General features: G+C 38.2%; 1 protein-coding gene across 9 annotated transcripts in view; it reads right to left on the minus strand.

Annotated features, from left to right (window-relative positions):
* ZNF652 (zinc finger protein 652) overlaps window positions 1-11,612 on the minus strand; it is a 122,951-nt gene that overhangs the window by 35,827 nt on the left and 75,512 nt on the right. The window contains exon 1 of one of the 9 annotated variants that reach the window (XM_069064379.1): window positions 5,341-5,506. The exons of the other annotated variants lie outside the window; for them this stretch is intronic. The gene's annotated coding sequence lies outside the window, so the exon portion shown is untranslated. Of the gene's footprint in view, window positions 1-5,340; window positions 5,507-11,612 lie in introns of those variants that run through there. 9 annotated transcript variants of the gene reach the window in all.

An 11,612-nucleotide genomic window follows, 5' to 3' on the forward strand; every position in this document is an offset into this window, starting at 1 on the left:
GAGGAGAGGGGGAGAAAATTTAAAACTTGGAGAAGTGAATGTTGAAAACTAAAAATAGATAATTTAATAAAAAATTAAATAGAAAAGACATTCTTTTAAAAGAGCAAAAAAAAGATTTTAAAAATTAAAAGAGCAAGAGAGGAAAAATTAGAAAATGAAATTAAGATGGAGCTCATGGCAAATGGCCTCAATATTCTCAATAAAGAAGCAAGTTCTAAACTGAGAAGATGGGAGAGAGGGAAATGTGGAAGGCTTTAGAAATGACTTGGAATAGCTTCTGCATGGAGTGAGATAGACAATTAACTAGGAAGGAATAAAAGGACAGCCTTACTGTGGTGAGAGACCAAGTGAGATTACTTAACAAAAACCTGTAGGTTATAGTTAATCCTGTTCTTCTAGTTCCATTCAGCTGCACTTGAATAGAAGTAAGGAACGCATATAGTGGGAATCATTCAAGAATATAATTTGGCAAAGGATCACCAGAGACAACATAAGGAGATAAAGGATTCAAGAATACAGGGCAGTGGTAGAGTAGATACTAGCTAACTAACTCTAAAGTTACAAAAGGACAAGGTGGAAAGTGAACTTAGAGAGGAAGAATGGCTTTTGAAAGTAGTAAGGACTGGAGGGGCTGGTGGTCTCAGTGAGGGTGAAGAATAGGTTTAAGAGGGGCAAGGCACAGAGATGGAATGATAGAAGGTTAGTTAAATAAAAGAATGCCAGAATTTTTAATTGAGGAACCCTAAGTAAGTAATTTTACATTTGCAAAAGCTGTAAAAAGGGAATAATCCTTGTACTACCATTTCACAGTGTTGTTGTAGGAAAACACAATTATAAAGAACCTCAAATTTTAAGACTGTTCAGGTATTTATTAATCTAGTAAACATTTATTAAGAATTTAAATTAATCAAATACTACTATATGCAAAGCATTGTATTAGCATTGATAAATACAATAAAATGAAAAATAGCCCCTGCTCAAGAAACCTGTGTTCTTTTTAGGATACATGATAATTTGAGGAGGAAGAGAGAGCACTGAAAACCTGGAAAGGCAGATAATCAGAAAAGGCAGATGGCACTTAGGAAATGGCACCTGAGATATGCCTTAAAAGAAGTTAAGGATTTCAACAGGTGAAAATGAGGAAGTTCATCCTAGACCACAGCAAGGAGAGCTTGTGTAAAGGCACAAAAGGCCAAGAGGTGGTATATACAATTATAATGATATTAGGAAACAAGTAGACCATATTGGCTAGACCAAGGAGAGTGTAAAAAAAGGAAATAATGTGAAATAAGTCTGGAAATCTAGGCTAGAACCACACTATGAAGAATTTTAAATAATAATAGCTAGTATTTATAAAGTGCTTTATAGTTATCTCATTTGATTCTCATAAGACTGGGATGGAGGTATTATTATTATCCACCATTTTACAAATGAGGAAACTGAGGTAGACAGAGGTTAAATGACATCTCAGGTTACACATCTGGTGTCTGAGGCCGGATTCAAACTTTGGTCTTCCTGACTCTAGGTCTAGTGCTCTATCCACTGTACCATTTAAATGCCAGGCTGGAATGTTTTGTATGTCAAGTACTGTTGAGAAAAAAGGTGAAGCTAACAGAGCATTGGTCCTGGAGCTAAGAAACCAATCTGACTTTCAATCTCATCACTAACCAGATGGATGATCAAGGCAAATTATTTCTTCCTTCAGAGACTGTTTTCTATTCAGTAAAATGAAGAAGATGATGTCTGCATTACCTACTTCACAAGGTTATTGTGAAGAAACAATTTTGCAAATGTAGTTATAAATGTTAGTTTGTTATGTGACCTATTCTTTATCCTGAAGGAATTTGTAATCTGGTTCAGGAAACAATTACATAAATGCCATAGAAATTCCAAGCTCTATAATAATATCACTACTTTATATCTATATAATGCTGTTTCATATACCCTGTAAAGTGGAAAAAAACCTGAAAGCAGGTACTCCTAGACATAGTAAAGAGTAGTGTCTAACAACATAGATATATGGGTTTAACACTATCTAAGAGGAACAAAAAATGAATCTAAATCATAGAATCTCTTGAGTTGGAAGAGACCTTAGATGTCTTTTAGTTTATCCTATACCTGAAAGGGGCAGCTAGGTGGCACAGTGGATAGAAGTCTGGATCTGGAGTTAGGAAGACCCAAGTTCAAATCCTACTTTAGACACTACCTGTGTGACCCTGGGCAAGTCACTTAAAACTGTTTGCATCAGTTTCTTCATCTGTCAAATGAGCTGGAGAAGGAAATGGCAAGCCACTCCAGTATCTTTGCCAAGAAAACCCCAAATGAGGTCACAAAGAGTAAGACATGATTGAAACTGAAGATTGAACAACAACATCCTTGAAAGAAGTCTCCTCTACATGCCTATAAATTGATTAATCAGGGTTCACTTAAAAGACATCTTATGAAAGAAGATCCACTACTTCTCCTAGAAGTCTGTTCTATTTTTTGCGCAACTCTAATTGTTAGGAATATTTTCTTTACATCAAGCTGAAACTGGCCTCTATAACACTTTCAATCACTCCTCTGAGTTCTACAGTTTACTCTGCAAAGCAGATTAAATGTAGTTCTTCCATATGACATGCATCTTGAAGGCCCATCTTGTACCTTCTAAACTTTATCTTTTCCAGGCTACACATTTCCAAATTCGTTCAAGCAACCCTTGCAGGGATTTTGTCTTTAGTTACCTCATCATCCCTGCTACCCTCCTCAAGCTATGCCAAAGTTCATTAATGTTCTCCCTAAGATGAATTGCCCAGAAAGAATACTGCAGGCATAGTCTAAACAAAGCAGAGTAGAAAAGTACCAATCATTCCCTTCCTCTGGACACTATACTGCTGTCCTCTTTTCTTTTTGCCTTCAGTCTTTCCCAACATCAGGGTCCTTTCCAATGAGTCAGGTCTTCTCATTATGTGGCCAAAGCATTTAAGCTTCGGTTTCCGTATTTGACCTTCCAATGAATAGCCTGAATTAATTTCTTTAAGTATCAACTGATTTGACCTTTTTGCTGGTTCAAGGGACTCTCAAAAGTCTTCTTCAGCAGTGCAATTTGAAAGTGTTGATTCTGTGACACACAGCTTTCCTTATAGTCCAATTCTCACAGCTGCCATACACTGCTACTGGAGAAACCATAACTTTGATTATACAGACCTTTGTCAGCAAGGTGATGTCTCTGCTTTTTAGTATGCTGTCCAAGGGGCGGCCAGGTGGTGCAGTAAGAGTGCCAGCCCCAGCATCAGGAGACCTGGGATCGGTTCCGGCCTCAGATACTCGGCACCCACACAAAAAATAACTGGCCGTGGAACCTTGAGCCAGTTACTTAACCCCGATTGCTTTTAAAAAAAAAAAAGTATGCTGTCCAGATTTGCCTTGGCTTTCCTTCCAAGGAGCAAATGTCTTTTAATTTCACTGCTGTAGTCGCTGTCTGCAACGATCTTTGAGCCTAGGAATCTGACACTGCTTCCATGTCTTCTTCATCTATATGCCATGAAGTGATGGGACCAGTTGCCAAGATCTGTTTGTTTTTTTAATGTTAAGCCTGAAGCCAGCTTTTGCACCCTCCCTTCACCCTCAAGAGGCTTTTTAATTCCTCTTCACTTTCTGCCATCAGAGTGGTATCATCTGCCTACCTGAGATTGTTCATATTTCTCCCAGCAATCTTAATTCCAGTTTTTGACTCACTCAGCCTTGCATTTCACATGATGTACTCTGTATACAAGTTAAATAAATAAGATGACAGTATACAGCCTTGTTGTGATCCTTTTCCAATCTTAAATCAATCAGCTGTCCCACATTCAGTTCTTTTTTTTTTTTTTTAAGCAATTGGGGTTAAGTAACTTGCTCAAGATTACACAGCCACTTATTTTGTGTGCCGAGTATCTGAAGCCAGAAACAATCCTGGGTCTCCCGAAGCCGGGGCCAGAGCTCTTACTCACTGCACCACCTGGCCGCCCCCCACGTTCAGTTCTAACTGTTGCTAGAACCTATTCTATATATTGGACTTAATTTTTTGCCTATTAAGTTTCATTGCATTAGTTTAGTTCCATTGTCCTAGCCTATCAAGATTTTTTTGGATGCCAGCTTTGTCAGTTAACATCTTAACTATTCTAAGAAATGTCTCACTTTTACTTACTTCACATATCCCATCAGTTGCTAAATCTTTTTGTAAGATCACAGAATCACATATTTAGAGTTGGAAGAGATCTCAGAAGTCGTCTAATCAGTTTATAGTTGAGGAAACTGGGGCTGAGAGAGGCTGAGTGAATTACACAAAGTTATACAGGCAGTAAATGGCAGAGCCCAGATTCTAACTCAGTTCCTCTACTCCAAAGTCAGAGATCATTCAACTGTACCACACTACCTCACCAAATCTTGATTCTATTTCTATATCTCTTGAATACACTGACTCCTCACCATTTACATAGCCACCTCCCTAATTCAGGCCCTTACCATCTCCCACCTAGACTACTGCAGTAGCCTTCCAACCTAGAGCTTTTCATTTTTTTTTTAAATGAACAAAGTATTTTATTAATCAAACCTGTATAGTTTGTCCTAAAGTTTTTTGTTGGCAGCTGCCAACCACATATCCAGCAATTCCATCACGGTCTCTCTGTCCCAGAGGTATCAGTTTTTGACCCCTTTCCTAGTTCTTCCTCACCATCTTGAATCCCCCATGTAACCCCCATGGCTTGCAGGACTCTTTGGCCAACACTTTCAGAGTCTCCGATGAATTGATTGGGAATGACCTCACTGCATACTGCCCCCAGCAAATATCTTGATCATGGATCCTTTACCTGCACCACTTCAAAGGTACAGTGCTGGTCTGTGGAACTTGTATGTACAACCAGTTCTCGTGACAGTGTCAACTCCTTATATGTTCAACCCATTTTGCCATGTCCATACATTGTAAGACTTCCAGCTTCCCTGATTTTCTAGGAAGGTAGCCATGGCCCTGACAAACTTCTGTTTATTTACATCCTTCACTATTATGACTCCAGGTCCAGTGGATTCCACACAACCATCCAAGGGAAAGCAAGCCTCTCTATTTTTGCTGACTTGTTCCTAAGTCTTTCTCCACAGCAACTGTTTTAATTTTTTTTCCCTCAAGCTTCCAACAAAATCTCAACCCACCCCCCCATACTTAAAATAGATTACTGAGCTATGTAGCTCACAGAGAAAATTGAATTTGACATAAGTTTCTTATCTTCTTATCTCTTATCTTATCTTATCTTCTTATCTCTCTCCTCCACTCAACACTTTTCATTGCCCATTTCTCCTTCCCTTGAGTTACTAGAGAAGATGTACCTGTATTATTTCCTAGGAATAATCCTTCTATCCATTTATGTCCTTGATCCATTTCCTTCCTGCTTCCCTGTAGAACCTTGCTCCAGGAATCAACTCTTCAATTTCATAATTCTCCCTCTTCTCCAATGCCTCCTTACCTCCTGTCTACAAACTTTCCCAGGTCTCCTCAATCCTTTAAGAAAAAAAAAAGGTCTTCTCTTTATCACTTTTTTAAAATTATGAAGGAATTACAAACATTTCACAAACTTAATAAACATGAAAATTTAAATACAAAAGGACTGTATATGAAGATTTTTTAAAGAGTAAATTAATCTAATATCAAAACTGTCCTGCTTGTATCCCCTTCTGAACTCTTCTGTATTCTTTTCTGTATATTTTTAATCTTTTATTTTCATTACTACTAGTCTCTACTCTCTAAAAATAAAAGTCTTAATAACTTAAAAATAAAAGCTTATAACAAATAAACATAGTCAAAACAAATTTAAAAATGAGCTGTGTCCAGTGGCATGTTGATAAATGTTTAATAACCAGTTCCCCATAAGAAAAAAAATACATATATGATATACTTTTAGATGGAATATGAATTATTAACATTTCTCAGTTCCTTTAAATTCTAGACCAGAGGTATCAAACACAAGGCCCCAACAAGACTAAAATTTAAGTGAGAAATAAATAAAATTGCAACTGAACATAGATAATGTTAATGTGTGGTTTTATAAATCAATATTCTGGCAAGGATCCTTATGTACTGTTCAGTGGCCCTAATTCTACTTTAAGTTTGACACTAGACTAGACAATCAACAAAATAATAAATCAATCTCTGATTTGCAGTACTTGCTAATTTCCAAGGTATAAATGCCCACACTCAAAATTAGACAATCATGTCTGAAAATATAAACTCATTCTCCACCTCTAACCTATCACTCTCTTCTAAGAAGTAGGAAGCATATTCATCATCAGTTTTCTGGAATGATGATTGATTGCTGCATTGGATGATGGTTCTTGAACCCAAATTATTTTTCCTTTACATTGTTGTAGTTATCGTATGGGCAGCTAGATGGTGCAGTTGCTAGAGCATTCCTGGAGTCAAAAAGATCGATGTTCCAATCCAGCATCAGTCACTTAATAGCTGTGTGACCCTGGGCAAGTCACTTAACCGTGTTTGCCTCAGTTTCCTTATCTATAAAATGAGCTCGAGAAGGAAATGGCAAACCACTCCAGTATCTTTGCCACAAAAACCTCAAAAAGAGTCACAGAGTTGGACACTACTGAAACAACTGCACAACAACAAAGTCATTGTGTAACATATTTTATGACATGGTTCTTTTCTACAAACAAAATGGGCTGCTATAAATATTTTTGTGCATAAGGGTCCTTTCCTTCTGTCTCTGACTTCTTTGTGATACATGGATAATAGTGGTATTGATGGATCAAAGGAAGGGTACAGTTTAGTGACTTTGGGGGTAGAGTTCCAAATTGCTTTCCAGGATAGTTGGACCAATTCACACTTGTCCCAACAGTGCATTAATTGCACCCTTCCTCCAACAGCCCCTCTAACATTCTGTGATTCTATTTATTCATTTTTGCCAATCTGACAGCGCTTTTTTTTTCCTTTTGGAGGGCAACTGGGGTTAAGTAACTTGTCCAAGGTTACACAGCTAGTTTTTTTGTGTGGGTGTTAAGTGTCTGAGGCCGGAACTGAACCAGGGTCCTCCTGACTCCAGGGCTGACACTTTACTCACTATGCCACCTAGCCGCCCCAGAAATTCTTGTTAAATGATTTGAAATACTTTTTTTCATGTAGTTGCTGGCATTTTCTTCTTTTGTAAATTGCCTGTTCTTATCATTTGACCATCAATCTATTGTGGAATGGCTCTTATATATAAATAAGTCATGTATCTATGTAGGCTCTGAAAATAGGACCAAAGGGTCCTGAATAAGTCATATATCTATATGTATGTATATTTATATGTGTGTATGTATATATGTACATACCAACCTTTTATCAAATTTACTGCACAAATTTCCCACTTCTTTCCTTTCTAATTCCACCTGCATTAATTTTGCTTGCACAAAAGTTTTTCAATTTTATAAAGGAATCAAAATTGTCCATTTTGTCTTTTATGACCATCTCTATTAAGAATAATTGAGAAAGGCATAGGATATCCCTTTTATCTTTAGGTCATGAATTCACCTGGAACCTCTTCACACCCTTTTATCACATCCAGCTATCCTTACTTTTCTCTTCCAAACATGTCAAACATTTGGAAAAGGATTTCTCCTACTTTCTTACCACTCTGCTCAGCTTCTTGAAATCTGGCTCTCCCATTACCGCCATTCTGGAGAAAGTACTCTTTTAAAGGTTAACAATAGCCTTGATCAGCCTCCTCCTCTTTTACTTTTCTATAGCATTTAGCACCAGGGCACTGCACCCTAACCACTCCCCCCTCTCCTGCCAATTATTCTTTCATCTCTTGCAAGACACAATAATACTCTTCTAATTCTCCTCCTACTTCTATCTCTGACTACTTCTCTGTCTCCTAAGTCACTTAAAACAGGTGTTACTCAAAATTGTTCTTAGGGCTTTTCTCTCCTTTCTCTACATCTGGCAATAAAATCTACTTCCATGATTTCAATAATCACTTTTATGCATAGGCAGAGTACTAAGCACCAGGGATATAGGAGAAGGACAAAAGACAGCCCTGCCCTCACGTAGCACACATTCTAATGGGAGAGACAACATATAACTAAGTATATATAAGATATATACAGAGTAGATGAAAGTAATTTAGAAAGATAAGGCATTTGCAGCTAGGAGGAACTGAAAAAAAGTTTCCTGCAGGAGGCAGGATCTCAGCTGTTTTGGAGTTACAGACAAGGAAGGAAGCCTGGGAAACTAAAAGGCAGAAGTGATGAGTCAAAGTGTTCCAGACATGAGGGAAAGCCAGTGCAAAAGGGAAATGAACTGTTTGTATTCAAGAAGCTGTGAGTAGTAGGCCAGTGTGGATTACAGAACACACAGAGAACATTTCATGAGGCTGGAAAGGCAGGAAGAGCCCAAGTTATAAATTCTTATAAACACAAAACACAGAATTTTGTATTTGATACTAGAGTACTAGAACTCATTAAATAGGGGGGTGACTTAGTCAGACCTATGCTTTAGAAAAATAACCTTGGCAACTAAGTAGAGGAAGATCACCCTAACAGACTGATCTTCTGGCCCTTACCTCTCTCTCCAGTAAAGTCCAACAAGATTGAATCAACTCTGAAATCCAATGTTCCTTAGTTTCCCCTGGCCCTGGGACCCTTCTCTCTCTCTCTCTCTTTTTTTTTTTTTTGCCTTTTTGAAGGGCAATTGGGGTTAAGTGACTTGCCCAAGGTCACACGGCTAGTTTTGTGTGTGTGTGTGTGTCAAATGTCTGAGGCCGGATGTGAACCCAGGTTCTCCTGACTCCTGGGCCTGTGCCCTACTCACTGAGCCACCTAGCTGCCCTTCTTTCCAGTGTTCTTAAACTTTACTCTGGTTCCTCAAACACAACATTCCATCTCCCAAATCTCTTACTTTTTCACTGGCTGTCCTCCATGCCTGGAAAGTTGAATAAAAATCTAAAATTTGAGTAGTCTAGTTTAAGAATATAAAATATATTGAAAGGAAGAGTATGAAATAAGACCGAAGAAGTAGGGTGGTACAAGACCGTAGAAGTCCTTGAATGGCAGGCTAAGTTGTTTAACTTTAAACAACAGGAAGTCACTGAAGGGTTCCTTGAGGATTAGAGTGACAGGATCAAATCTATGCAACAGGAAGAGGACTCTGACATCTGTGTAAAGGATGGACTTGGATGGGAAAAAAGTGGAGTGGGAAGACCTGTTAGAAGGCTATTTCAGTAGTCTGGATAGACCTAGTCAGGGTAGTGAAAACTTTTTAAAAAGAATGTATCCAAGAAATGTTGCTGAGGTAGAATTAACATGATTAGATCCTATCAGACTGGTTTTATGAGGTAAGGACGAAAGAAGAGTCAAAAATAACACAAAGTTTCAAAGATGGAAGACTTGAGTAAATGGTAGTGCCACAAATGGAAATAGTCAAGCAAAAAATGACCGGATAATCAGTTTGGTTTTAAATATCTTTGATTTGAGATATAAGCAGAACACCCAAAATGAAATGATCTATAGCTAGCTGGAAGTATGGATCTGTCAGTTGGGCAAAACATAGAGACTTGAAAAAGGCAGACTAGACATGGAGCCTTGAGAGTTACCTGTGTAGAGATGATCACTGAACCTTTGGATGAGAATGAAACTTGTCAAGAGATGTGTCAACAGAAGCGTTAAGAAGGAAAGTCATAGTCTTAGTGAACACCCTCCTGAAGAGGTAAGGAAGATGAGACAGATGGAGCATTTAAATAGGTTAAAAGAAACAGGAAAATGAAATGCCCCTGAAGCCAAAAGAAGAACAAGTAATATAGGAGAGGGTAGTTAAGAGGGTCACATTTTACAAGGTCATTAGATGTGGCAATTAAGTAACTGGTTACCTTTAAAAAAGCAGTTTCAGTAGGGTGGTGGGGGTATAAAGCCTATCACAAAAAGCGTGGTTGGGGGGGGGAGGGGAGGGGAGGTAAGGAAGTAGAGGCACTGAATAGAGATATCCTTTCTCACATGTTGGCAGCAAAGAAGGGAAGACAGTAGTTGGATAGTATGAAAGGGTCAAAGAAAGGGTTTTGGTTTATTTTTAAAGGACTGAAAAGAGTAAAAGTATGTTTGTTAGATAGGAGTAAGGTGGTAAAGACAGATTAAGATGTGTAACAGATGGAATAATTGTTGAAGTAAGGTCAGGAAGATGTGAGAGGTGATTGAATTAAGGGAAAACAACTACTTTTAGTAAGTAACAGGCATACCTCTTCTCATAATGAGGAATGAGAAAAGGAAAAGAGAATGGCTGTTGTGCTTTAGAGTCAAAAAAGCGAATTGAGGGAACTCCTGTCAGATGGACTCAAAATTGTCGGTGAAATGAGAGGTTAGTATTATCTGCTATAAATGTGAGGGCTGGTAGTACTCCTTTGGGCTTGAAAAAAGAGAAAAAGATTTGGAACTTTTGTTGTGGAGAATATGATACTGAGTAAAAGAAATGAAAGATGCTAAGCAACAAAGATGGCCAATCTGAGGTTATGTAACATAAATGTACAGTCATTACAGTTATCTTTATTTCATAACATATAAAAGCTGAATTTAATATATGTGAAAACACCCTCTGAATCTAACATTTTATAATACCAAATTGCTACATTCCAATACACCATTAGAGTAAGTTCTAGGAATTTTCCTCTGATAGGGATATATTTCTGTTACTCTAACCACATTTTATTGTATTCTATCATTTGCGTTTGGTTAAAAAAATGGCATATATTTGAAAGATGGCTCACTAGGATTATTTTTTTATTTAATTTTTTTTTTAAGCAATTGGGGTTAAGTAACTTGCTCAAGGTTACACGGCCAGTTATTTCTGGGTGTGGTACTAAGTATCTGAGCCCGGATTTGATCCCCAGGTCATCCCGACACTGGGGCTGGTGCTCTTACTCGCTGAGCGACCTGGCTGCCCCTCTCACTAGGATTATTAATGCAGTATATAATAAAGAATTAAAATTTGGAATTCATTCTATTAATGCTGGGCATATAAACATAATTGTGCTCTCTTTGAGCTATTCTAAATTTCTGATACATGGACAGAAGATGAATCACTTCAAGTTACTTGTTTTGGGTCTTTTTTTGCCTTTTGGAGGGCAATTTGGGGTTAAGTAACTTGCCCAAGGTTACACGGTGTGATAGTAATGGCAATTAAAGATTCCCCTGTATTGGCTTGGTTTTCAAATTGATTATGTTAAAACCCAGAGCTTGTTAATCCCACCTGTGGGATGGACTTGTTGATGTGAAAAGAAAGTCCTGAACTGGGAGGAGCTGGTGACTAGATTTGGAGAGACAAGAGAGAGGCGGAAGATTTTTTTGGAAGCAGCACCTCGTGGAGAGAGAGAGACTAGGAGAATTGCTGGTGGCCGCTTTGAATTGCCCTGGACTTTTGAGACCTGCCCCCTGAGCTGCCAAGGACTGAGGAGACATGGCTGTTTTGCTGGTACTTTGTCTGTTTCGATGTTATTTTGCCAGATTTGTCCACTGGTGAAAGACAGTCCTTTTGTTGAAGAAGTCCTGGAACCTGGCTGTTCACTAAGAAGCCCTGAGACTGTCCTGCAGACAGAGAATGAATACTGTCCACTGGTGAAGGA

This window comes from Petaurus breviceps, unplaced genomic scaffold (genome assembly GCF_028583685.1).
Source record: "Petaurus breviceps papuanus isolate PSGF00001 unplaced genomic scaffold, PetGlider_PUasm1.0 90630, whole genome shotgun sequence".
Classification (NCBI taxonomy): Eukaryota; Metazoa; Chordata; class Mammalia; order Diprotodontia; family Petauridae; genus Petaurus; species Petaurus breviceps.